At 39.7% G+C, this 23270-nt stretch overlaps 1 protein-coding gene and 1 pseudogene across 6 annotated transcripts in view; one reads left to right on the top strand and one right to left on the bottom strand.

Annotated features, from left to right (window-relative positions):
- Positions 1–23270, bottom strand: part of HIPK3 (homeodomain interacting protein kinase 3) — a 131720-nt gene that overhangs the window by 99933 nt on the left and 8517 nt on the right. The window lies entirely within an intron of this gene.
- Positions 18387–18513, top strand: LOC136321470 (U2 spliceosomal RNA; annotated as a pseudogene).

Genomic DNA, 23270 nt, shown 5'->3' with positions numbered 1-23270 from the left:
GTCCATTTGCTTCTCCACCCCTCCGCCGCGCTTTCCTCTCTGTCTCTCTCTTCCCCTCCCGCAGCCGAGGCTCCATTGGAGCAAAGATGGCCCGGGCGCTGGGCATGGCTCTGTGGCCTCTGCCTCAGGCGCTAGAGTGGCTCTGGTCGCAATATGGCGACGCCCAGGATGGGCAGAGCACCGCCCCTGGTGGGCGTGCCAGGTGGATCCCGGTCGGGCGCATGCGGGAGTCTGTCTGACTGTCTCTCCCTGTTTCCAGCTTCAGAAAAATGAAAAAAAATTTTTTTTAAAAAAATCAGTACAACAAGCACAATCGTACATGCAGTTTACTCAGTGTCATAAAACGACCAGAAACTGTAGTTCGCATCACAACTGCTGTTAACTAAGCTAATATCTAGCTAGGATGCTAGAGAAATGAAAAATACAAGTAGGCCCCTAGGCTTACTTAATTTTATCCAAAATATTTTGAACTTCATGGATTAGTCTGCGGGCCGCACAAAATTGTTCGGTGGGCCGCATGCGGCCCGCGGGGCGCGAGTTTGAAACCTCTGCTGTATATGTTGTAAAACATTTTGAAATATCCTAATTGTCACAAAAGAAATAAAGTGCAGTTTTTCATGTAACACACACAAGTGTGATTTATACCACAATCATCATATATTTATTCATGTACCACAAAAAGAAAAAAGAAAACACAATTGTAATAATGACACTGATTTTAAGATGTATCACAATTGCAAAGATGTTAAAACATGAGAAAAGCTGTGCATTTGAACTGATATTACACATATCAACATGGATAAATCTCAAAAAGAATTTTAAAATGTACATTATTTTTTTAAAGAGGGAAAAAAATCCACCAGATAATGGAATAACCTCTTTGTGTTTTTTAAATATTAAAAAATATAACCAACCATTTTAGATATTTTATTAGCATGTTCATTTAGCCATACCCTACTTCATTCCATTTTTCTCTCAATTTTTAAAATTTTCTTTTAATTCAAATCAAGTAAAGACATTAAGGAGCAGGAAGATTTAGCAGTGAATAAACATTTTTTTTTATCAGTGAGCTCCCAGGAAGAGGCAACATATGTATATATAACAACTATATCACTAAGGAGAGCAATAACATAAGGATTCAGGTAGCAAAGAAAAGAGAATGATTAATATATGCCCCAAAGGAGCACAAAAAGATTCAGTGAAAAACTAACTTTGAGCTAAATCTAGAAGGATGATGGGAAGAAGCCTGCTATGTAGGAGAGGCTATTCCATGTAGTACAAACCAACAGCATATATAAGGGCAGTACTAATAAAAAAAATATGGCATACTAGTTTTAATTGGCTAGAACAGGGGCCCGCAAATTATGGTTGGTCAAATCCGACCCAGACTATTTTTGTGTGGCCCACAAGCTAAGAATGGTTATTACATTTTAAAAGGTTGTTTAAAAAAAAAAAATAGTATGCAGCAGAGACCACATGTGGCTTGCAAAGCCTAAAATATTTGCCATCTAGCCCTGTAAAAGTTTGCCAGTCTCCACACTGGCACATAACTTGCCAGTGGGAGAAGCAGCTAGAGAAAAAGATGATCCCTGAGAAGAAACTTAAAAAGAAAAATGTAGAGCCTGACCAGACAGTGGCGCAGTGGATAGAGCGTTGGACTGGGATGCCAAGGACCCAGGTTTGAGACCCCAAAGTCGCCAGATTGAGCGCGGGCTCATCTGGTTTGAGCAAAGCTCACCAGTTTGGACCCAAGGTCGCTGGCTTGAGCGTTACTTGGTCTGCTGAAGGCTCATGGTCAAGGCACACATGAGAAAGCAATGAATGAACAACTAAAGTGTCGCAACAAAAAACTGATGATTAATGCTTCTCATCTCTCTCTGTTCCTGTTTGTCTGTCCCTGTCTATCCCTCTCTCTGACTTTCTGTCTCTGTAAAAAAAAAAAAAAAAGAAAAGAAAAAGTGGTCTTCCAGGGCAAGGAGTTACAGGTGATGGGGTGCCTCTGAAGGCTTTTAAATTAAAAAAAATAATCAATAGAATTATATTTGTATTTTTAAAAGATTACTCATGCATTTGTGAGGATAAACTGGAAAGGAACAATAATGGAAAGGGTTGAAAGACATCTGCAGTAGTATAGATAAAAGCTGATCAGAGCCTGAGCAAAGGCATACTAAGTGAATAAGGTCGAAAGTACTGATTACTGCCCTGGCCAGCAACTCAATTAAGAGCATCATCCCCATATGGCAAGGTTGTGGGTTCAATTCCCACTCAGCGCACAAACAAGAATCAACCAATGAATGCAGAAATAGAGTAATAAATCAATGTTTCTCTATTTCTCTCTCCCTACCTCTCTCTCTAAAATCAATCAATACATTTTAAAACTTTTTTTAATCATTTTATTGTATTAATGGGGCGACATCAATAAATCAGGATACATATATTCAAAGATAACATGTCCAGGTTATCTTGTCGTTCAATTATGTTGCATAACCATCACCCAAAGTCAGATTGTCCTCTGTCACCTTCTATCTAGTTTTCTTTGTGCCCCTCCCCCTTTCCCTCTCCCTCTCCACCCTCCCTCCATAACCACCACACTCTTATCAATGTCTCTTAGTTTCACTTTTATGTCCCACCTACATATGGAATAATGCAGTTCCTGGTTTTTTCTGATTTACTTATTTCACTTCGTATAATGTTATCAAGATCCCACCATTTTGCTGTAAATGATCCCATGTCATCATTTCTTATGGCTGAGTAGTATTCCATAGTGTATATGTGCCACATCTTCTTTATCCAGTCATCTATTGACGAGCTTTTTGGTTGTTTCCATGTCCTGGCCACTGTGAACAATGCTGCAACAAACATGGGGCTGCATGTGTCTTTACGTATCAATGTTTCTGAGTTTTGGGGGTATATACCCAGTAGAGGGATTGCTGGGTCATAGGTTGTCCTATTTTCAGTTTTTTGAGGAACCACCATACTTTCTTCCATAATGGTTGTACTACTTTACATTCCCACCAACAGTGGATGAGGGTTCCTTTTTCTCCACAGCCTCTCCAACATTTGCTATTACCTGTCTTGTTAATAATAGCTAATCGAACAGGTGTGAGGTGGTATCTCATTGCAGTTTTGATTTGCATTTCTCTAATAACTAATGAAGCTGAGCATCTTTTCATATATCTGTTGGCCATTTGTATTTCTTCCTGGGAGAAGTGTCTGTTCATGTCCTCTTCCCATTTTTTTATTGAATTGTTTGTTTGCTTGTTGAGTTTTATGAGTTCTTTGTATATTTTGGATATTAGGCCCTTATCTGAGCTGTTGTTTGAAAATATCATTTCCCATTTAGTTGGCTGTCTGTTTATTTTGTTATCAGTTTCTCTTGCTGAGCAAAAACTTCTTAGTCTGATGTAGTCCCATTCATTAATTTTTGCCTTCACTTCTCTTGCCTTTAGAGTCAAATTCATAAAATGCTCTTTAAAACCCAGGTCCATGAGTTTAGTACCTATATCTTCTTCTATGTACTTTATTGTTTCAGGTCTTATGTTTAGATCTTCGATCCATTGAGTTAATTTTAGTACAGGGGGACAAACTGTAGCCCAGTTTCATTCTTTTGCATGTGGCTTTCCAGTTTTCCCAGCACCATTTATTGAAGAGGCTTTCTTTTCTCCATTGTGTGTTGTTGGCCCCTTTATCAAAAATTATTTGACTATATATATGTGGTTTTATTTCTGGATTTTCTATTCTGTTCCATTGGTCTGAGTGTCTATTTTTCTGCCAATACCATGGTGTTTTGATTGTTGTGGCCCTATAATACAGTTTGAAGTCAGGTATTGTAATGCCCCCAGCTTCATTCTTTTTCTTTAGGATTGCTTTGGCTATTCGGGGTTTTTTATAGTTCCATTTAAATCTGATGATTTTTTGCTCCATTTCTTTAAAAAATGTCATTGGAATTTTGATGGGAATTGCATTAAATTTGTATATTGCTTTGGGTAATACAGCCATCTTGATTATATTTATTCTTCCTAACCAAGAACAAGGAATATTCTTCCATCTCATTATATCTTTTTCGATTTCCCTTAACAATGGTTTATAGTTTTCATTATATAAGTCCTTTACATTCTTTGTTATGTTTATTCCTAAGTATTTTATTTTTTTTGTTGCAATCATGAAGGGGATTATTCCTTTGAGTTCGTTCTCAAATGTTTCATTGTTGGCATATAGAAAGGCTATTGACTTCTGTACGTTAATTTTGTATCCTGCGACCTTACTGTATTGGCTTATTGTTTCTAGTAGTCTTTTTGTGGATTCTTTGGGGTTTTCGATGTATAGGATCATATTATCTGCAAAAAGTGATACCTTTACTTCTTCTTTTCCGATATGGATGCCTTTTATTTCTTTGTCTTGTCTGATTGCTCTGGCTAGAACCTCTAGTACCACATTAAATAAGAGTGGAGAGAGTGGACAACCCTGTCTTGTTCCTGATTTAAGGAGGAAAGCCTTCAGTTTTGTGCCATTTAATATGATGTTAGCTGATGGTTTATCATATATGGCATGACTGACCTGTGGTGGCGCAGTGGATAAAGCGTCGACCTGGAACACTGAGGTCGCCGGTTCAAAACCCTGCACTTGTCTGGTCAAGGCACATATGGGAGTTGATGCTTCCTGCTCCTCTCTCTTTCTCTCTCTCTCTTTCTCTCTCTCTCTGTCTCCTCTCTAAAAAAATAAATAACTAAATAAAATACATCAGCTGGAAAACAAACAGTATGGTGGTTCCTCAAAAATTATCATATATGGCCTTTATCATGTTGAGATATTTTCCTTCTATTCCCATTTTGTTGAGAGTCTTAACATAAAATTGTGTTGTATTTTTAAAAAGTACTAATTACCAATAGGTAAGTAGAAGAAAAAACCACAAAACTTGGTGAAGAGTGAAGAAAGAAAGGGAAATGACACAACCATGTTTCTGGCTTGAAAAACTGATCAACAAATAACAGAAAATGTTTTTTAAAAAAACCAGAAGGAGAATTTGGAAGAAAAACTGAATGCAATTTTAGACATACTGAGTTTGAGGTGCCTTCCGACTTAGCCTGAGTTCCCATAAATGCAGGATCTTAAAGAAAGGCCTTGTACTCAAGGAGTTTACTTTATTCTGGGAAGTTATCCCAGAACAGGAGTGAGAGACCTGGGGAATAAGTCAGGAAAGAGAAAAATAGCAAGTAATAAATGTAAAGGAATTTTTTAATTTTTATTTATTCATTTTAGAGAGGAGAGGGAGAGACAGAGAGAGAGAGAGAGGGAGAGAGAAAGGGGGGAGGAGCTGGAAGCATCAACTCCCATATGTGCCTTGACCAGGCAAGCCCAGGGTTTCGAACTGGTGACCTCAGCATTTCCAGGTTGACGCTTTATCCACTGCGCCACCACAGGTCAGGCGGAATGACAGAATTTTAAAAATCACCATTTGGCAGCAATCATAACTGATTCAACCCAGAATTTTCAATGGCCTGGCCGAGTATCAGCTGGTTAGAGCGTCATTCGAGCCCCAGTCAGGGCACATACAAGAATCAACCAGTGAAGGCTTGAATAAACAGGAACAATAGATCGGTATTTCTCTCCCTTCCCCTTTCTCTCTAAAAGCAATTTATAAAATTTAAGAAAAAGAATTATCAATGCATGCAACAACTAGTGGGTAAAGGTTTGAATCAAAGGATATTATTTTGGGGAGACAATTCACCATGGGTCTCACATTTTTCCACATCTTGCAAGTAGGGACACTGCCTGTGTTCTGGAGTCTCTTCTCGAGAATATTTGTATACTGACCAGCCTTGGAAGGCAGAAATCATGTTTTCCTCCTGAGCACAGGGCAGGTTGTTTAATGTCCAGTATGATAAAAATAATGACTCCCTCTTAGGCAAATGCCAGACAGTCTTAAAGCCCCTTTTAGAAGATTCAAGTTTCCTAAGCCTGAGTTTCTGTCCTATAATATAACTCCTTTTGTGCAGGAGTCACCCGGTCATGTTTGTCAGGCATCTACAGCCATATCACCCTGACCGTGCCCGATCTCATCTGATCTCGGAAGCTACGCAGGGTCGGGCCTGGTTAGTACTTGGATGGGAGACCTGGTCGTGTTTACATCATCCTGTGGGAACCCAGTCAGGGAGCCAGGGCTGCTATCACTACCAGCAAGAAAGTCCTTTATCTGCGATACCCCAAAAAAAGCCCTTTATCTCCTATCTTCCACCAGCATACATGGCTAATTAGTTATCTTGCAAGACCCTTCCCGAGTTCTTGACTTTTACACAGCTTCAAAGTACATCCCCACAAGATACATATTAATCAAAAGGAAGAAATCTGCAGATGTCACCTAAATCAAATGATCATCACTAACATCAAGTGCCTCCTAGTATGATGATGTACTAAGAGGAATAATACACTTTACTGTGATATTTCTAAGCACAAGAAAACAAACAAATCCAAATTGAGGGAGGGAGGGAGGGTGGGAGGGAAACTGGTAGTATTCGTCCAAATGTCAAAGACAGGAAAAAACACAGACACTTCATATTACAGAAAAGTAAAAAGACAAAAAACTTTTTGGAAAAAACTGGGTAAAAGAACATCATGTCTGCAACTTACTCTCAAAAAATTCAGAATATACAGTAATACAGATAGAAAGAGAAAAGGCAAATGCAAAGATGGTAAAATGTTAAAATTTAAAGAATCTAGGTTAAATTTAAAGATATACAGGAATTCTTTGTACTACTTTTGTAACTTTTCTGTAGGTCTGAACTTCTGTCAAGTGATAAACAGAAAAAAGAACCTAAGTGGTAGGCGTAAAACAATGTTTTCCTTTTGCACGGCTGCTCTCTTCAAGGGTTACACAATTGGGAATGAACTGCTGAATATCTTAGGTATGGCCCAAATCACCTAAAATCTAGAATGATCAGACGCACAGTGAGTCCCTGGGATCATCTGTCAGCATTAATAAAAAAGTGTTCACAGCCTAACCTGTGGTGGCGCAGTGGATAAAGCGTCGACCTGGAACTTCGAGGTCACCAGTTCGAAACTCCAGGCTTGCCTGGTCAAAGCACATATGGGACTTGATGCTTCCTGCTTCTACCTCTGTTCTTTCTATCTCTTTCCTCTCTCTTTCTCTTTCTCTCTCTGTGTCTCCTCTCTCTAAAAAAAATTATAAATAAAATGTAAAAAATAAAAGAATTATTTAAAAAAGAAAAGTGTTCACAGCCTGACCTGTGGCGGCACAGCGGATAAAGTATCAACCTGTAATACTGAGGTCGCTGGTTCAAAACCCTGGGCTTGCCCAGGCAAGACACATGTGAGAAACAACTACTATGAGTTGATACTTCCCGCTCCTCCCCTCCACCTTCTTCTCTCTGCTCTCTCTAAAATCAATAAATAAAATCTGTTTTTAAAAAGTGTTCATAAGCAGTGAAAGAAAATCTTTTCATTTAAAAAAGTACTTGCCTGACCAGGCAGTGGTGCAGTGGATAGAGCGTTGGACTGGGATGCAGAGGACCCAGGTTTGAAATCCGGAGGTCTCCAGCTTGAGCACGGGCTCATCTGGCTTGAGCAAAAAGCTCACCCGCTTAGACCCAAGGTCACTGGCTTGAGCAAGGGGTTACTCGGTCTGCTGAAGGCCCACGGTCAAGGCACATATGAGAAAGCAATCAATGAACAACTAAGGTGTCGCAATGCGCAACGAAAAACTGATTGATGCTTCTCATCTCTCTGTTCCTGTCTGTCTGTCCCTATCTATCCCTCTCTCTGACTCTCTCTCTCTGTCTCTGTAAAAAATAAATAAATAAATAAAAATAAAAAAGTATTACTTAATTCACAGTAGTTTTTTGGAAATTTTGGTAATTATGTAATTTCTTCAATCAGTAGAGACTAAAAGTAGAATTTACAATGTGGTCCAATAAATTTGACAATAAAAAGGCCTGTTCATTCTTCAAAAGACAGAGAACTCTAGTGCTAGTCTATACAGGGCTCTACATTAGGAATTAGAAAATAGAACTACTACATAAATAGCAATATGTAGACATAAAAAGTAGTTTCTAATGAACTATTTTATTTCTGAATTTCTTTGTAATTTATAAGTGCATATTTATAAAAGACAAAATGACATGTCTTCTTAAAACTAAAACATAGTATACACTAGAAAATAAGCTTTCAATATGAATAGTAAATGAGTTTAACTTTTCATTGTCCATTTAAATCTCAATATTTTAAATCATTAACAGGTTGTTTTACCAATATTCTATCCAAGAAATTACTTACACTAAAACATTTCACATAAAAAACATTTTCACATAAATGAACCACATAATATTGTAAGACTTCATGAAATAAACCTGCTGTCTGAAGTGCCTACAAAACATTTGAAAACACTAAAAATAAAAAAGAAAACACTAAAGTCGTGGGTATTTTCCAGCAGTACTGTGAACAAAGCATCTAGGGAATGTGTTGACTATAACACAAATCAGCATGTTAGATAACAAGCTTCATCTGACTTAGCAAAAAATTCCAACTTCTGGAACAGAAAATGACCTGCTAGACATTTCAAAGCTGCTAGAAATCACCCTGCCAATATAAATATTTATTTTAGGAAGGCTAGAAAGAGTTAATTAAAAATTGTGTGTAAGGACTACTCTTACTAAAGCATATAATTCTCTAAATTTTTTTCAACCTATATAATACCAAAACTCAAAAATGGAAATATGACTGAAAAACTGACTAAAACTAAAAAATTCATCTGAAGCACTCTCTTCCTTGAAGTAAACTTGAAGCTTATCAATTCAAATCTAGTTTATAAAACTTAAGTACAAAAGAAAATTTTATTTGAATTCATTATAAAATATCTGTGAATACCAACATCAACCAATGATTGTTAGAAAAAGTAAACAGGAAAAAAGGTATAAGCATGACTACTTTGCAAATATTTCAAATAACATAGGATGTTATGCTAAAATCAGAAGGAAAAAATTAAAAGTTTTTATAACTTTGGCTTATAACAACTGCCTTAACAGAAAGTAAAATAATTTACTGTCTGATTTATAAAAATTCTGACCCCAAAACCACCATGAAAATGTAATCTATGTAACTAACTTTTAAAGATAAGTATGAAATATTAAAGAGAAAGAAGGCCAAGGTCCAATGATCCTTACCAGAACACCTCTACCTCTGAAACAACTCAAATCAACAGAGGAAGTTCAATCCTAAATGAGTAATTTGATCAATGTCCATTGGGACAAAGTTTTATAAATGAAAAAATTCTGCCATCAAGTAAGATTTTTGTAAGAGATAATGATTCACAGTTCTAAATGAACATTTATAGACTCAAAGGTCAAATTCTAGAAAACTTTTCAAAATTATGGGCTATCCTAAATAAACTACTTCAAGATTCTAATTTGTATTTCCAACACTACAACACTCTACATTCATAAGTGAAAGAGAACTAACACTCCAGAGTAAAGTATGTCATGAGAACTATAAGTCTAAAAACCAGTGAAATGAGAACAGTACTTACTCCTACACATACACACACAAACACCCAGATTACAACCATACAAAAAACAGGCCAGGGCTGAAAAATCTTTATGAAAGACGTTTTATGGTTTGAAAAAAATAAACTGGGAAAAAATTAAACTGGAACAAAAAAGTCAGCTACTTATTCTTTCCAAATTCTGTCAAGATCCTATAAAGTCCTGATGTGACCTATATTGCAAAATTCAAAGGGTTCTTTTTCCCCTCTACAATTATGTTCTCTCTCGACTCATATTTTAGTTGCTAAATATGACACTTTATATAAATGCCCTAATTTAGAAATTTAGTGAAGTACCTTCAAAAGCCTTCTTAATGTAGAAACACTCGTTTTTTTAAGTTTCAAATCTTAACTGTCATATATATCTTATGAACTGAGGGTGTCACCATGACTTCAGGAAATCCTGCGCTTCAAGCTCTGTGGTATCAAATCAGAAATAAAATAAGAATCAGAAAAGAGAGAATGTTAAGAAAAAGATAAAGATCTCTTTCTTCCAGTCTCACAGGTTATAAATTGAGGTATTTCTTTCTCTTCCGATCAAAGTAAAGGGTAACAATTTCAAGATGGATATACCTTTAGATGTGAATAGAGGGATTTTGCAAGTTGAAGAGTAACAACTGAAAATATTTTCAAAAATACCATTCGTCTGACCTGTGGTGGGGCAGCGGATAAAGCGTCAACCTGGAATGCTGAGTCGCCAGTTCGAAACCAGGGCTTGCCTAGTCAAGGCGCATATGGGAGCTGATGCTTCCTGCTCCTCCCCCTGTTCTCTCTCTCTCTCTCTTTCCTCTCGCTTTCCCCTCTCTCTCTAAATGTGAATAAAAAAAAATTTTTTTAAAGTTTAAAAAAAAAAAAAGAAGAAAGTGTGGGGGCTTCCAGTTTAAATACATACATACATACATACATACATACCATTCTTGGAGTAGGGCAATTTATAAGGCAAAACTATTTTCTACTCAAAAGCTATTGGTAGGCCTGACCTGTGGTGGCGCAGTGGATAAAGCATCGACCTGGACATGCTGAGGTCACCGGTTCAAAACCCTGGGCTTGCCTGGTCAAGGCACATATGGGAGTTGATGCTTCCAGCTCCTCCCCACTTCTCTCTCTCTGTCTCTCCTCTCTCTCTCTCCCTCTGTCTCTCCCTCTCCTCTCTAAAATGAATAAAAAAATAAATAAATAAAAGATTTAAAAAAAAAAAAAAAAAAGCTATTGGTAAACCAATTGTGTTATAGTCCTTCACACCCTAAGTAAGTCTCAATACAGAATTTGATTTTATATATGTATAAAACATCAAAATGTTATCAAATTGTCAAATTTGACAAGAATATATCGTATACAATCATAAGGGCAACAAAATACAGCACAATATTTACCCTGCATGACTCTGCTTTAAGAACCTCGTTAATTATACTTTTGATTTACATAAATTAAATATGTAAGCGATATCCCTTCTTTTTAGTGCTTTCAAATAAGTTACAGCTAACAATTTCAATATTCTTAAAGTACCTTAAAACGAAATTGTATCTATGCCCTATTTCCCCTTCTATTTTCTTTCCACAGGTTGGCATAGGAATGAGGTTCGGAGAGCACTGCATTCCAAATTCAGAGGAAAATAATGTAGTTTTCAAAAGGCAAACCTATTAGAATCTTCTCAAGCAATGCAAGAATTGTGCCCAGAAGGAAAAGAAGAGGATTAAATTATTAACTATTTAGAGAATTATGAACTTCCCTTTGACTTAAATCAATATATAGCATGTCTTTTTAAGGCTGGTAGACTCTTAAACTGGTTAGACTTGATGAAAGGTTTATCATCAAAATAAAATTCATAGAATTTTGGTTCATATTTTTAAATGATTTGTTTTGGCTTTCTGGTAAGAGCAGTGAATATTAACACACAACTTTAAGAAACTAAACTATTACCTGACCAGGCGGTGGTGCAGTGGACAGAGCGTCCAACTGGGATGCAGAGGACACAGGTTCAAGACCCCGAGCTCGCCAGTTTGAGCGTGGGCTCATTTGGTTTGAGCAAAACTCACTAGCTTGGACCCAAGGTCCCTGGCTTGAGCAAGGGGTTACTCAGTCTGCTGTAGCCCCATGGTCAAGGCACATACGAGAAAGCAATCAATGAACAACTAAGGTGTCGCAAGGAAAAACTAATGATTGATGTTTCTCATCTCTCTCTGTTCCTGTCTGTCTGTCCCTATCTATCCCTATCTATCCCTCTCTCTCTCTTTCTCTCTCTCTCTCTGTCTCTGTAAAAAAAAAAAAAAAAAAAAAAAACTGAACTATTCCTGGTAGTTTAAATATCTCATATTTAACAAAATGAAATAGTCTTACAAAACCTGACTATGCTATTTTAAAATCATTTTTCTCAGACATTTCCCAACTCACGTACACATAAATAAAAGAAAATTTGCAGTACTTAGCTCAATGCACCTACTAATTGCTCAAGACGGGAATCTTGTCTTTTCCCCCCTTTATTTGAGAGAGAGAGAGAGAGAAAGAGAGAGAGAGAGAGAGAGAATCAACTCATCATCTCATTGTTCTACTTAGTTGTTCCATTTAGTTGTATACTCACTGATTGTAACTTGTAAGTGCGCTGACTGGGGATAAAAATTGCAACCTCGGTGTGCCAGGACGCTTTATTCACTGGGCCACCCGGTCAGGGTGCAGGGTTCATGTCTTAACTCTCTTCATTCATAGCACAAAATTTTGCACTTAGTGGACACTCAAATATGCACTAAATAAAATAGTTTTCATATAAATACTTTATCTTTTTATTAAAGATTTTATTTGATTTTACAGAGAGAGCGGAAAAGAAAGAAGTAAAAACTCATAGTTGCTTCACCTTAGTTGTTCATTGCTTCCCTGTTGCTTGTCATATGTGCCTTGACCAGGCAAGCCCAGGGTTTCAAACCATGGACTTCAGTGTCCCAGGTCTACACTCTATTTACTGCGCCACCACAGGCCAGGCTATATAAATATTTTATCATTGTTTTACCCGCCATTAAAAAAAAATGTTTTATTGCCTGACCTGTGGTGGCGCAGTGGATAAAGCGTCGACCTGGAAATGCTGAGGTCGCCGGTTCGAAACCCTGGGCTTGCCTGGTCAAGGCACATATGGGAGTTGATGCTTCCAGCTCCTCCCTCCTTCTCTCTCTCTGTCTCTCTCTCCTCTCTCTCCCTCTCTCTCCTCTCTAAAAATGAATTAAAAACAAACAAACAAACAAAAAAAATGTTTTATTTATTTGTGGTCAGTCTGTGATCCAGCCATAAAGAAAATATTTAGGCCCTGGCCGGTTGGCTCAGCGGTAGAGCGTCAGCCTGGCGTGCGGGGGACCCGGGTTCGATTCCCGGCCAGGGCACATAGGAGAAGCGCCCATTTGCTTCTCTACCCCCCCCCCTCCTTCCTCTCTGTCTCTCTTCCCCTCCCGCAGCCAAGGCTCCATTGGAGCAAAGATGGCCCAGGCGCTGGAGATGGTTCCTTGGCCTCTGCCCCAGGCGCTAGAGTGGCTCTGGTCGCGGCAGAGCGAAGCCCCGGAGGGGCAGAGCATCACCCCTGGTGGGCGTGCGGGGTGGATCCTGGTCGGGCGCATGCGGGAGTCTGTCTGACTATCTCTCCCCGTTTCCAGCTTCAGAAAAATACAAAAAAAAAAAAAAGAAAATATTTAAAGCACACTGAACAGATTAAAAATCTAGAACCCAATACTATTCTTATCTAACTAAAATGCACAAAACTACAACTAATATAATGCGAGTACTTGTACCTTCTCCACTAAAACTGATTATAAGTTGGCCTAAAACATGTTTTTGTTTTAAGAATGTAGTGAAGCAGAGCATCATAACCTGCAATTTTCATTGTAATGTCACTATATCCTATTTAATCTCAATAGAAATTGTAATAAATTACATATTTAAGCCCTCAGAAGTATTAATTTAAATTATACGTTAGAAGAAATGTCTCTAGAAAGTCAGGTTCAACTTTCAATATGTTATCACTCTATCTAACGTATTAACTATTTAAGACTGTAGCATTATATATCCAGAGTCGTATAGTTTACCCAACCTACAAGACTCTCGTTCTATTATTAAACAGATAACACAGTCAAAATATATGCAGATGAAATTTTTAGGCCTTTAATTAACTGCTGTATAGGGTAGGAAACATTTTCTAAGCAAGTTATTTTCTGCAAATGATTCAAAGTTTACTATTTTATTTTTTAAAAGCTATAAAATATTTATCAATTAATGGATAATATGAAATTAAGTAGGGGGAGGTTGAAGAATTTGAAGTTAATATAAATGTTTTGAGTAAGCCAAACTTTTTTTTTAGTTTCTAAACCGGAATAATTGGCTAGTCAGGTATAGCCAAGCTTCACATTGTTTATCAAATTTTAAAGACAATATTCTTGTTAAGATATATATAATCAAATTTAATTTATAACAAATGACTACGAAATTTTAAGGGGGGAGGGAGTGACTCATATTCTGTTCATCTGATTATTTCAATATGTATCCTAAATAATTTTCTAATATAAAAAAGGTGCTTCAGGATTAACAATTATGCAAAATAAAAAAAATTTACCTGGTCACCTCATCAATCCTTTATTTTCTTTTATTATTATTATTGATTGATTGATTTTATTTTATTTATTTATTTATTTACAGAGACAGAGAGAACAGACAGACAGGACGGAGAGATGAGAAGCATCAATCGTTTAGTCTTTCGTTGTGCGTTGAGACACTTTAGTTGTTCATTGATTGCTTTCTCATATGTGCCTTGACCGCGGGCCTTCAGCAGACCCAGTAACTCCTTGCTGGAGCCAGCGACCTTGGGTCTAAGCTGGTGAGCTTTTTGCTCAAGCCACATGAGCCTACGCTCAAGCTGGCGACCTTGGGGTCTCGAACCTGGGTCCTTCCGCAACCCAGTCCGACACTCTATCCACTGCGGCACCGCCTGGTCAGGCTTGATTGATTGATTGATTTTAGAGAGACAGGGGGAGGGAAAGAAGAAGGGAGGAAAGGAGGAAGGGAAGAAAGGAAAGGACGAAGGGGGAAAAAGACAGAGAGAGAAGCATCCGTTTGTTGTTTTACTTAGCTGTGCATTCACTGGTCACTTTCCCTATGTGCCCTGACCAGAGGTGAAACCAACAACCTTGGTGTATCGGGACAACACTCTAACCCTCGCTAACTGGACAGGGCTTAATCCTTTATTTTCAATGTGACCAAGAGTTAGGATCCGTCTTTCACAATTTAGGTCCTTACTTAAAGTAAAAAGTAAGCTCAACTGACCCAAGTACTACATTTTCATTTATTATTATTCTCTAATTCACTTCTTTTAGGTGTATTTTTTTTTTTAACAGAGGCAGAGAGAGAGAGTCAGAGAGAGGGGTAGATAAGGACAGACAGGAATGGAGAGAGATGAGAAGCATCAATCATCAGGGGTTTTTTTGTTGCGACATCTTAGTTGTTCATTGATTGCTTTCTCATATGTGCCTTGACCGTGGGCCCTCAGCAGGCTGAGTAACCCCTTGCTCAAGCCAGCGACCTTGGGTCCAAGCTGGTGAGCTTTGCTCAAACCAGATGAGCCCGTGCTCAAGTGGGCAACCTCAGGGTCTCAAACCTCGATACTCCACATCCCAGTTCAACACTCTATCCACTGCGCCACCGTCTGGTCAGGTGTAATCTTTTTGTTTAAAAAGAAAAAAATGACAAAGCAGCAAATAAAATACAACATATAAAGTGTTATCTGGAAATCTAATCTTTAAAAGACAAAGTGAGCCCTGGCTAGTTGGCTCAGTGGTAGAGCATCAGCCAAGTGTGTGGAAGTCCCAGGTTCAATTTCTGGCCAGGGCACACAGGAGAAGCTCCCATCTGCTTTTCCACCCCTCACCCTCTCCTTTCTCCCTATCTCTATCTTCCCCTCCTGCAGCCAAGGCTCCATTGGAGCAAAAGTTGGCCTGGGCGCTGAGGATGGATCCATGGACTCTGCCTCAGGCGCTAGAATGGCTCCAGCTGCAACCAAACAACACCTCAGATGGGCAGGGTATTGCCCCCTGGTGGGCATGCCGGGTGGACCCCAGTGGGGTGCATGCGGGAGTCTTCTGCCTCCCCCTGCTTCTCACTTCAGAAAAATACAAACAAATAAACAGTAAATGTTTATCTAAGAAGGTAAAAAATGGACTGTGACTGATATCAGAGAAGTCAGGGTATCAGTTTGGTTTGAAAAACCTAGATTCATATATTATGTGCATGTCAATTTTATTATCTAGGATTTCCCAAGACCAAAAAAGGTATAAATCAAACTCATTTTAATAGCAATAATATGTTCTATGCTCTTCACACCTCTCCTTTCAAGTCAGGCCTATAATACAAGATTTATTTTAATTGGACAGAAAGTGTATATGCCCTAAATTCATAGGGAGTATTTTAAAAAACTGGCTGAGGCCTGACCTGTGGTGGCGCAGTGGATAAAGCGTTGACCTGGAAATGTTGAGGTCACTGGTTCGAAACCCTGGGCTTTGCCTGGTCAAGGCACATATGGGAGTTGATGCTTCCAGCTCCTCCCCCACTTCTCTCTCTCTCTGTCTCTCCTCTCAGTCTCTCCCTCTCCTCTCTAAAATGAATAAATAGCCCTGGCCGGTTGGCTCAGCGGTAGAGCGTCGGCCTAGCGTGCGGAGGACCCGGGTTCGATTCCCGGCCAGGGCACACAGGAGAAGCGCCCATTTGCTTCTCCACCCCTCCGCCGCGCTTTCCTCTCTGTCTCTCTCTTCCCCTCCCGCAGCCAAGGCTCCATTGGAGCAAAGATGGCCCGGGCGCTGGGGATGGCTCTGTGGCCTCTGCCCCAGGCGCTAGAGTGGCTCTGGTCGCAATATGGCGACGCCCAGGATGGGCAGATTATCGCCCCCTGGTGGGCAGAGCGTCGCCCCTGGTGGGCGTGCCGGGTGGATCCCGGTCGGGCGCATGCGGGAGTCTGTCTGACTGTCTCTCCCCATTTCCAGCTTCAGAAAAAATGAAAAAAATAAATAAAATAAAATAAAATGAATAAATAAAAAATTTTAAAAAATAATAAAAAAATAAAAAACTGGCTGAGAATGATAAACAGATACTATTTCGTAAGACTGATCAATCACTGAGCAGGTGTCACAGCATATTCTTAATCTTTCCCCCCAAGCTACCACAATTTTCCTTTTCAGGAGTAAAAGAAGACTTTGTTGGCTGTGCGAGAAGAGAAAAGGGGGCCTTGGAGACAGGTTCAGGGAGTTAGCCCTGAAGGAGCTGCTGCTGCCCACTGCTCCCCTGGTTGCAAGTCTCACATGGTCCCTGGAAGCTTAGAAGACAGACACGAAAAACCGCCCTGGGGGTGGTAGTGGGAAGGGAGGTGGAGGGGAAAGGTGCGGGCTTGCCCCAGAACTGGACAGTACTGCTACCATAATATTTAGTTGACTGTAACTAAGTGAATTTTAGTCTCTAGGAACTTTGACATTTAATTCAAAACAGATTTTTAAATTTAACAAATCTAATGAAATCAATCTCTTCCCTCCACTATGGCCCATCTTCCTCTACCTTATCTGCCCCACTACCTTCCTTCTCACGCACTCGCCAACCGGAAGAAAAAACTCTCACTTTTAAAAAACTAGATAGATTGAGTCAAAATATCAAAACACACTTAAGGTAAAAAATATTGCCCTTGGTTTCTTTCATGTCAAAGCCTTTCTGTTGGAAAAAGCTTTCAAAAGTACTGATTTTGATTAACTACTAAATATAAAAGGCAAAGTAAATCAGTTAAATGACTTAACTCTCCCAAACCACAAATGGCACCCTAAAAATACAGTATTTTCAATATACTGCCTTTGTGTAGTGACATATGGTCCAAGTATGAACTGAGGAGAACAGCCTGAACTGCTAAAGAAGTCAAGGTCTAATTTGACAAACACTTGGGTAAAGTATATAACGTGCATCCTTCATCTCTATTCTAGCTTGATCCTAACCATGATTAAGATAAGATCCAAAACAACAGCTGTGACAAAGCTACAGCATCAGCACACTAATATTAAGGTATTTTTCCCCAACCCACTCTTAATTATACCAAGCCAAACAAAAGAAGTAGACTGTATTTCTCTAAGTCGGTCACATTAAACGCTCTGGCTATCCTAAAAACCTCCATGACTCGAAACTTTTACTCCAGCCCTGCCCTGGTGGCTCAGTCAGTTGGAGTACCCTCCCAACTTTGTGGGTTTGATCCCGGGTAGGGATGCATACAAGAGTCAACAAAGCAATGCATGAATGAGTAGAAAAATGAATCAATGTTTCTGTCTTTCCCTTAATCTCACTCTAAAATCAATATAAAAAAAACTTCCAAATATATATCCCTATTCAACTCTAGGTGTTTAAAGAGTACTAGACAAGATACACTTCTTTAAGCAGCCAGAACCAGTAAGAACATTTAAAAATAATTTCTTACATTTGCCTGGCCTTGGTGGCACAGTGGATAAAGTGTCAATCTGGAATGCTGAGGTCACCAGTTCGAAGCCCTGGTCTTGCCTGGTCAAGGCACATAAGAGAAGTAACTAGAACGAGTTGATGCTTCCTGCTCCTCCCCCTACTCTTTCTCTCCCCCTCTCTCCTTTCTCTAAAATCAATAAATAAAACTTTTAAAAATAGTAATAATAAGCCTGACCTGGGGTGGCACAGTGGATAGTCACATACAGGAAGCAACTACTATAAATTGATGCTTCCCACTTCTCCTCTCTCTCTCTGTCCCTCTCTCTCCTCCCTCTAAAATTCAGTAAACAAAATCTAATAATAATAGTTTCTTATATCTGTATCATACATCGCTTCTCGGCCTTTTGGCTAAGATCAAGTGTAGTATATCTGTATCATACAGAAAGGGTTACAAAGGTGTGTGGGGCGAGAGAGGCAACTTTTTTTTTATAATTCTTTTATAGATCTTACTTATTGATTTTTAGAGGGCGAGAAAAGAGAGAGAAAGAAGGGGGAAGAGAGCAGGAAGCATCAACTCCCATATGTGTCCTGACCAGGTAAGCCCAGGGTTTTGAACCAGCGACCTCAGCGTTCCAGGTCCACTGCGCCACCAGGTCAAGCCAAGAGAGGCAACTTTAAAAAAAGCAATACAATATACTGATAGAGTCCTCCATTTTAACAAACTTCTAGTAGCTTATCTAGAAGTAATTTCCAAGTTTAACATACCACATTAGAAGTCTCAACTTCAGACACTAGAAATAAGGACAGCTTCAAACCCAGAAATTTTACATAAACATTTCTTTTGAGAGCAACAATATACTCATAAAGCAAGTTATTTTGTGTCTTCTTATAGTGAAGAGTAAAGAAACTCCAAAGTATACTGCTCACAAAAATTAGGGGATAGCCTGACCAGGTGGTGGCGCAGTGGATAGAGCGTCAGACTGAAATGCCGAGGACCCCGGTTCGAGACCCCGAGGTTACCAGCTTGAGCGTGGGCTCATCTGGTTTGAGCAAGGCTCACCAGCTTGGACCCAAGGTCGCTGGCTCGAGCAAGGGGTTACTAGGTCTGCTATAGCCCCACGGTCAAGGCACATGAGAAAGCAATCAATGAACTAAAGTGTCATAAAGAAAAACTAATGATTGATGCTTCTCATCTCTCTACGTTCCTGTCTGTCCCTATCTATCCCCATCTCTGTCTCTGTAAAAAAGAAAAGAAAAGAAAAAAAAATTAGGGGATATTTTATCACTACATATTCATTTTGAAATATCCCCCAATTTTTGTGAGCAATATATTTTAAATATGGAGAATTTCAAAGATCCTTAAAACACCCTTAAATCTAAATATTGCCATTTCTAAACTCAAATGGAAAGATGCAATGGAAACACGTTTTATGCCTTGAAATTAACCACCAATACTGCAATTCTAAACTACTAAACTACCATATCATTACTATCAGTGAACTGCTGGATTAAGAAGAGCTTATTAAGAAAGTTAATGCCGCCCTGGCTGGTTGGCTCAGGGGCGGAGCGTCGGTCTGGCGTGCGGGAGTCCCGGGTTCGAGTCCTGGCCAGGGCACACAGGAAAGGCGTCCATCTGCTTCTCCACCCCTCCCCCTCTCCTTCCTCTCTGTCTTTCTCTTCCCCTCCTGCAGCAGAGGCTCCACTGGAGCAAAGTTTGCCCGGGCACTGAGGATGGCTCTGTGGCCTCTGCCTCAGGCTCTAGAATGGCTCTGATTGCGGCAGAGCAACGTCCCAGATGGGCAGAGCATCACCCCCTGGTGGGCATGCCAGGTGGATCCCGGTCCGGCGCATGCGAGAGTCTGTCTGACTGCCTCCCCGTTTCCAACTTCAGAAAAATACAAAAAATTAAAATTAAAAAAAAAAAAAAAAAAAAAAAGCCCTGGCCGGTTGGGTCAGCGGTAGAGCATCGGCCTAGCGTGCGGGGGACCCGGGTTCGATTCCCGGCCAGGGCACATAGGAGAAGCGCCCATTTGCTTCTGCACCCCTCCGCCGCGCTTTCCTCTCTGTCTCTCTCTTCCCCTCCCGCAGCCAAGGCTCCATTGGAGCAAAGATGGCCCGGGCGCTGGGGATGGCTCTGTAGCCTCTGCCCCAGGCGCTAGAGTGGCTCTGGTCGCAACATGGTGACACCCAGGAGGGTCGCAACATGGCGACGCCCAGGATGGGCAGAGCGTCGCCCCCTGGTGGGCGTGCCGGGTGGATCCCGGTCGGGCGCATGCGGGAGTCTGTCTGACTGTCTCTCCCTGTTTCCAGCTTCAGAAAAATGCAAAAAAAAAAAAAAAACCAAACCCTGGCCGGTTGGCTCAGTGGTAGAGCATTGGCCTGGCGTGTGGGAGTCCCGGGTTCGATTCCCAGCCAGGGCACACAGGAAAGGCGTCCATCTGCTTCTCCACCCCTCCCCCTCTCCTTCCTCTCTGTCTCTCTCTTCCCCTCCCGCAGCCAAGGCTCCACTGGAGCAAAGTGGGCCCGGGTGCTGAGGATGGCTCTGTGGCCTCTGCCTCAGGCACTAGAATGGCTCTGGTTGCAACAGAGCCACGTCCCAGAGGGGCAGAGCATCGCCCCCTGGTGGGCATGCCCGGTGGATCCCGGTCGGGTGCATGCGGGAGTCTGTCTGATAGCCTCCCCGTTTCCAACTTCAGAAAAATACCAAAAATAAAACTAAAAAATAAAAAAATAAAAAAAGTTAATGCCCTAGCTGAATAGCTCAGTTTGTTAGAGCGACATCCAGATATGCCAAGGTTGCAGGTTCCATTCCTGATTAGGGCACATACAAGAATCAACCAATGAGTGCGTGAGTAGGTAGAATAACAAATTGATGTTTCTTTCTCTTTCTGTCTCTCTACCTCCCCTTTCTTCTCTCTATAAAAATCATTAAATATAAGAAAATTTAAAAATTAAAGGAAAGAAAGAAAGTCAAGTTGGAGCATGGTCCTGATCTGCCAAGGTTGTGGGTTGCATTCCCTTGTCAAGGTACATACAAGAATCAACTAATAAATGCATGACTGAATGCATGAATGAGTGGAACAACAAAATCGATTTATTTCTCTCTCTCTCTCTCTCTCTCTTTCTCTCAAATCAATAAATAAAAAGAAAGTTAACTCACCCTGGCCGGTTGGCTCAGCGGTAGAGTGTCAGCCCGGCATGTGGAAGCCTTGTGTTTGATTCCCGGTCTGGGCACACAGGAAAAGCACCCATCTGCTTCTCCACCCCTCCCCCTCTCCTTCCTCTCTAACTCTCTCTCTTCCCCTCCCACAGCCAAGCTTCATTGGAGCAAAGTTGCCCTGAGCACTGAGGAAGGCTCTATGGCCTCTGCCTCAGGCACTAGAATGGCTCTTGAAGCAAGGGAGCAACACCCAGAGGGACCAAGCCTTGCTCCCTGGTGGGTGGGGGCGGGGCGGGGGCAATCCCAGTCTGGGCACGTGCGGGAGTCTGTCTGACTGCCTCTCAGCTTTTAACTTTGGAAAAATACAAAAAAAAAAAAAAAAAAATACAGTTAACTCCCTATACCTAAAAAAATAAAGTTAACTTCAAAAGTTACCTGAATAAGCCATTCAAATGGAATTTACATGCAAATTAGTAATTCTAGTCAATAGATGGGAAACAGTTTGGGAAACTGTATTTCAGCATTCTGAAATTTACACTTGCTCCTTATTCCCTTCCATACATATGCCACCAGTGTTCATGTATCAAATATCAAATACAAAAGATCAATAAAAAACTTCATTTGACAAACTGTTGCTATTTTAAGTTGCAAGGGAGCTTTCAATACTATGCATTATATGCCCTACTGTACTAGCTAGCTACAGCAACCTACTCTGTAATATGCACCTTATATTATGGTATCCCATGACAGAACACCCAAAAAATTAAAATAGTATGATTTGAAGCTTCTTTTCAAGCATGTTTACAAGAAGAATTATCTCATAAAAACCATCTACTTTTATGTGACTTTAAAACTCCATGCCCAGAAGCCAATGACTGGTTTACAAGCAAGATAATGACTAGTTCAATGGAAAAGGTATTATGACAATAAACTAAGACTGGCTCACCATGTTATGATCTGCTTACCTAATATGTATGTTTAGCTACTATAGTCAGCAATGTCCAAATATAAATTTGAAACATTTTGTGGTTGGTTCTGTTCTAGATTTCAAGCTAGTCTTATCTTTGTAAAACATGGTTTTAATCTAAGATTTTTTTTATAAAATATTTTCCCTAGAGTAGAAAAAAAATAACAAAATGCTATTCAATTTCCCCATGACAAAAAAAATGTCCAAAATCTCAACTATTTCAACACCTCTACTTTAACAGTTAAAAACAAACAAGTTTCAACAATAAAAGAAAAATAATCCTCAAAACGTTAAACATTATATTCCATAAATAAGAGCTCCCTACACTTTATGAATGTACCCATAAATATACCAAGAAACGCCCTTGTTGATTTAAAACTAAAGAACTGTATTTGTAGGTGACATTTCAATTACTGTTAAGTGGCATGAAGGTATATGGTAACAAACTATAAAAATTATTTTTTAAATGTCAGTCATATTGTGTTTACTCAAATACTGTTTAATCATGACCTATCAAAATCTTATCAGGGTTCACTGTATAAAATTAGCACTGCTCATGCAAACATAAGCAAAATCTAGACTTATCAAACATATGGTGAAGCTTGTCTAGCTTCTGAAAAATTAAACAAGAATGTGGATTAAAAATTTTACTTGGGAACAAACCAATCCACCGATCCCGCTCAAAAGTTTTCATCAAAAATTTTATCAGAAAGGGAATCTCTTAAAATTTTAAAGCACCCAGCAATTAAAACTGAAATAAACTGAAATGGTCTGACTAGTACTTCCACTTCAGGAGCTACAGATAACAAGCAAATACCTAAAATTTTTTAAGAAAAGAATTCAGCCTACCTCCAAACTATTAGAAGGTACACATATATAATAAGCACAAGCACAGACTGGTTTCTCAGCTTACTTTTCGGGCCCTTTACCAGGCAGACATCAAAGTTGACAACAGAATTAACCATAAAATTTCCCCGTACACTGGACGATAACCTGAAAAACTCCACTGCTGCTAACAGAAGCTCTTATAATTAGAAGCAGCGAACTGACAGGTGGAAAAATAAATTCTAACCAGACCAGCAAGACGTTGTGAAAACATGGTTCAAGGACTGAACATGTTATGGCTCCTTTGTAACAGGTCCAAG

The sequence above is a fragment of the Saccopteryx bilineata genome, chromosome 1, assembly GCF_036850765.1.
Source record: "Saccopteryx bilineata isolate mSacBil1 chromosome 1, mSacBil1_pri_phased_curated, whole genome shotgun sequence".
NCBI lineage: Eukaryota > Metazoa > Chordata > Mammalia > Chiroptera > Emballonuridae > Saccopteryx > Saccopteryx bilineata.
This window is presented reverse-complemented; position numbering and strand designations above follow the sequence as displayed.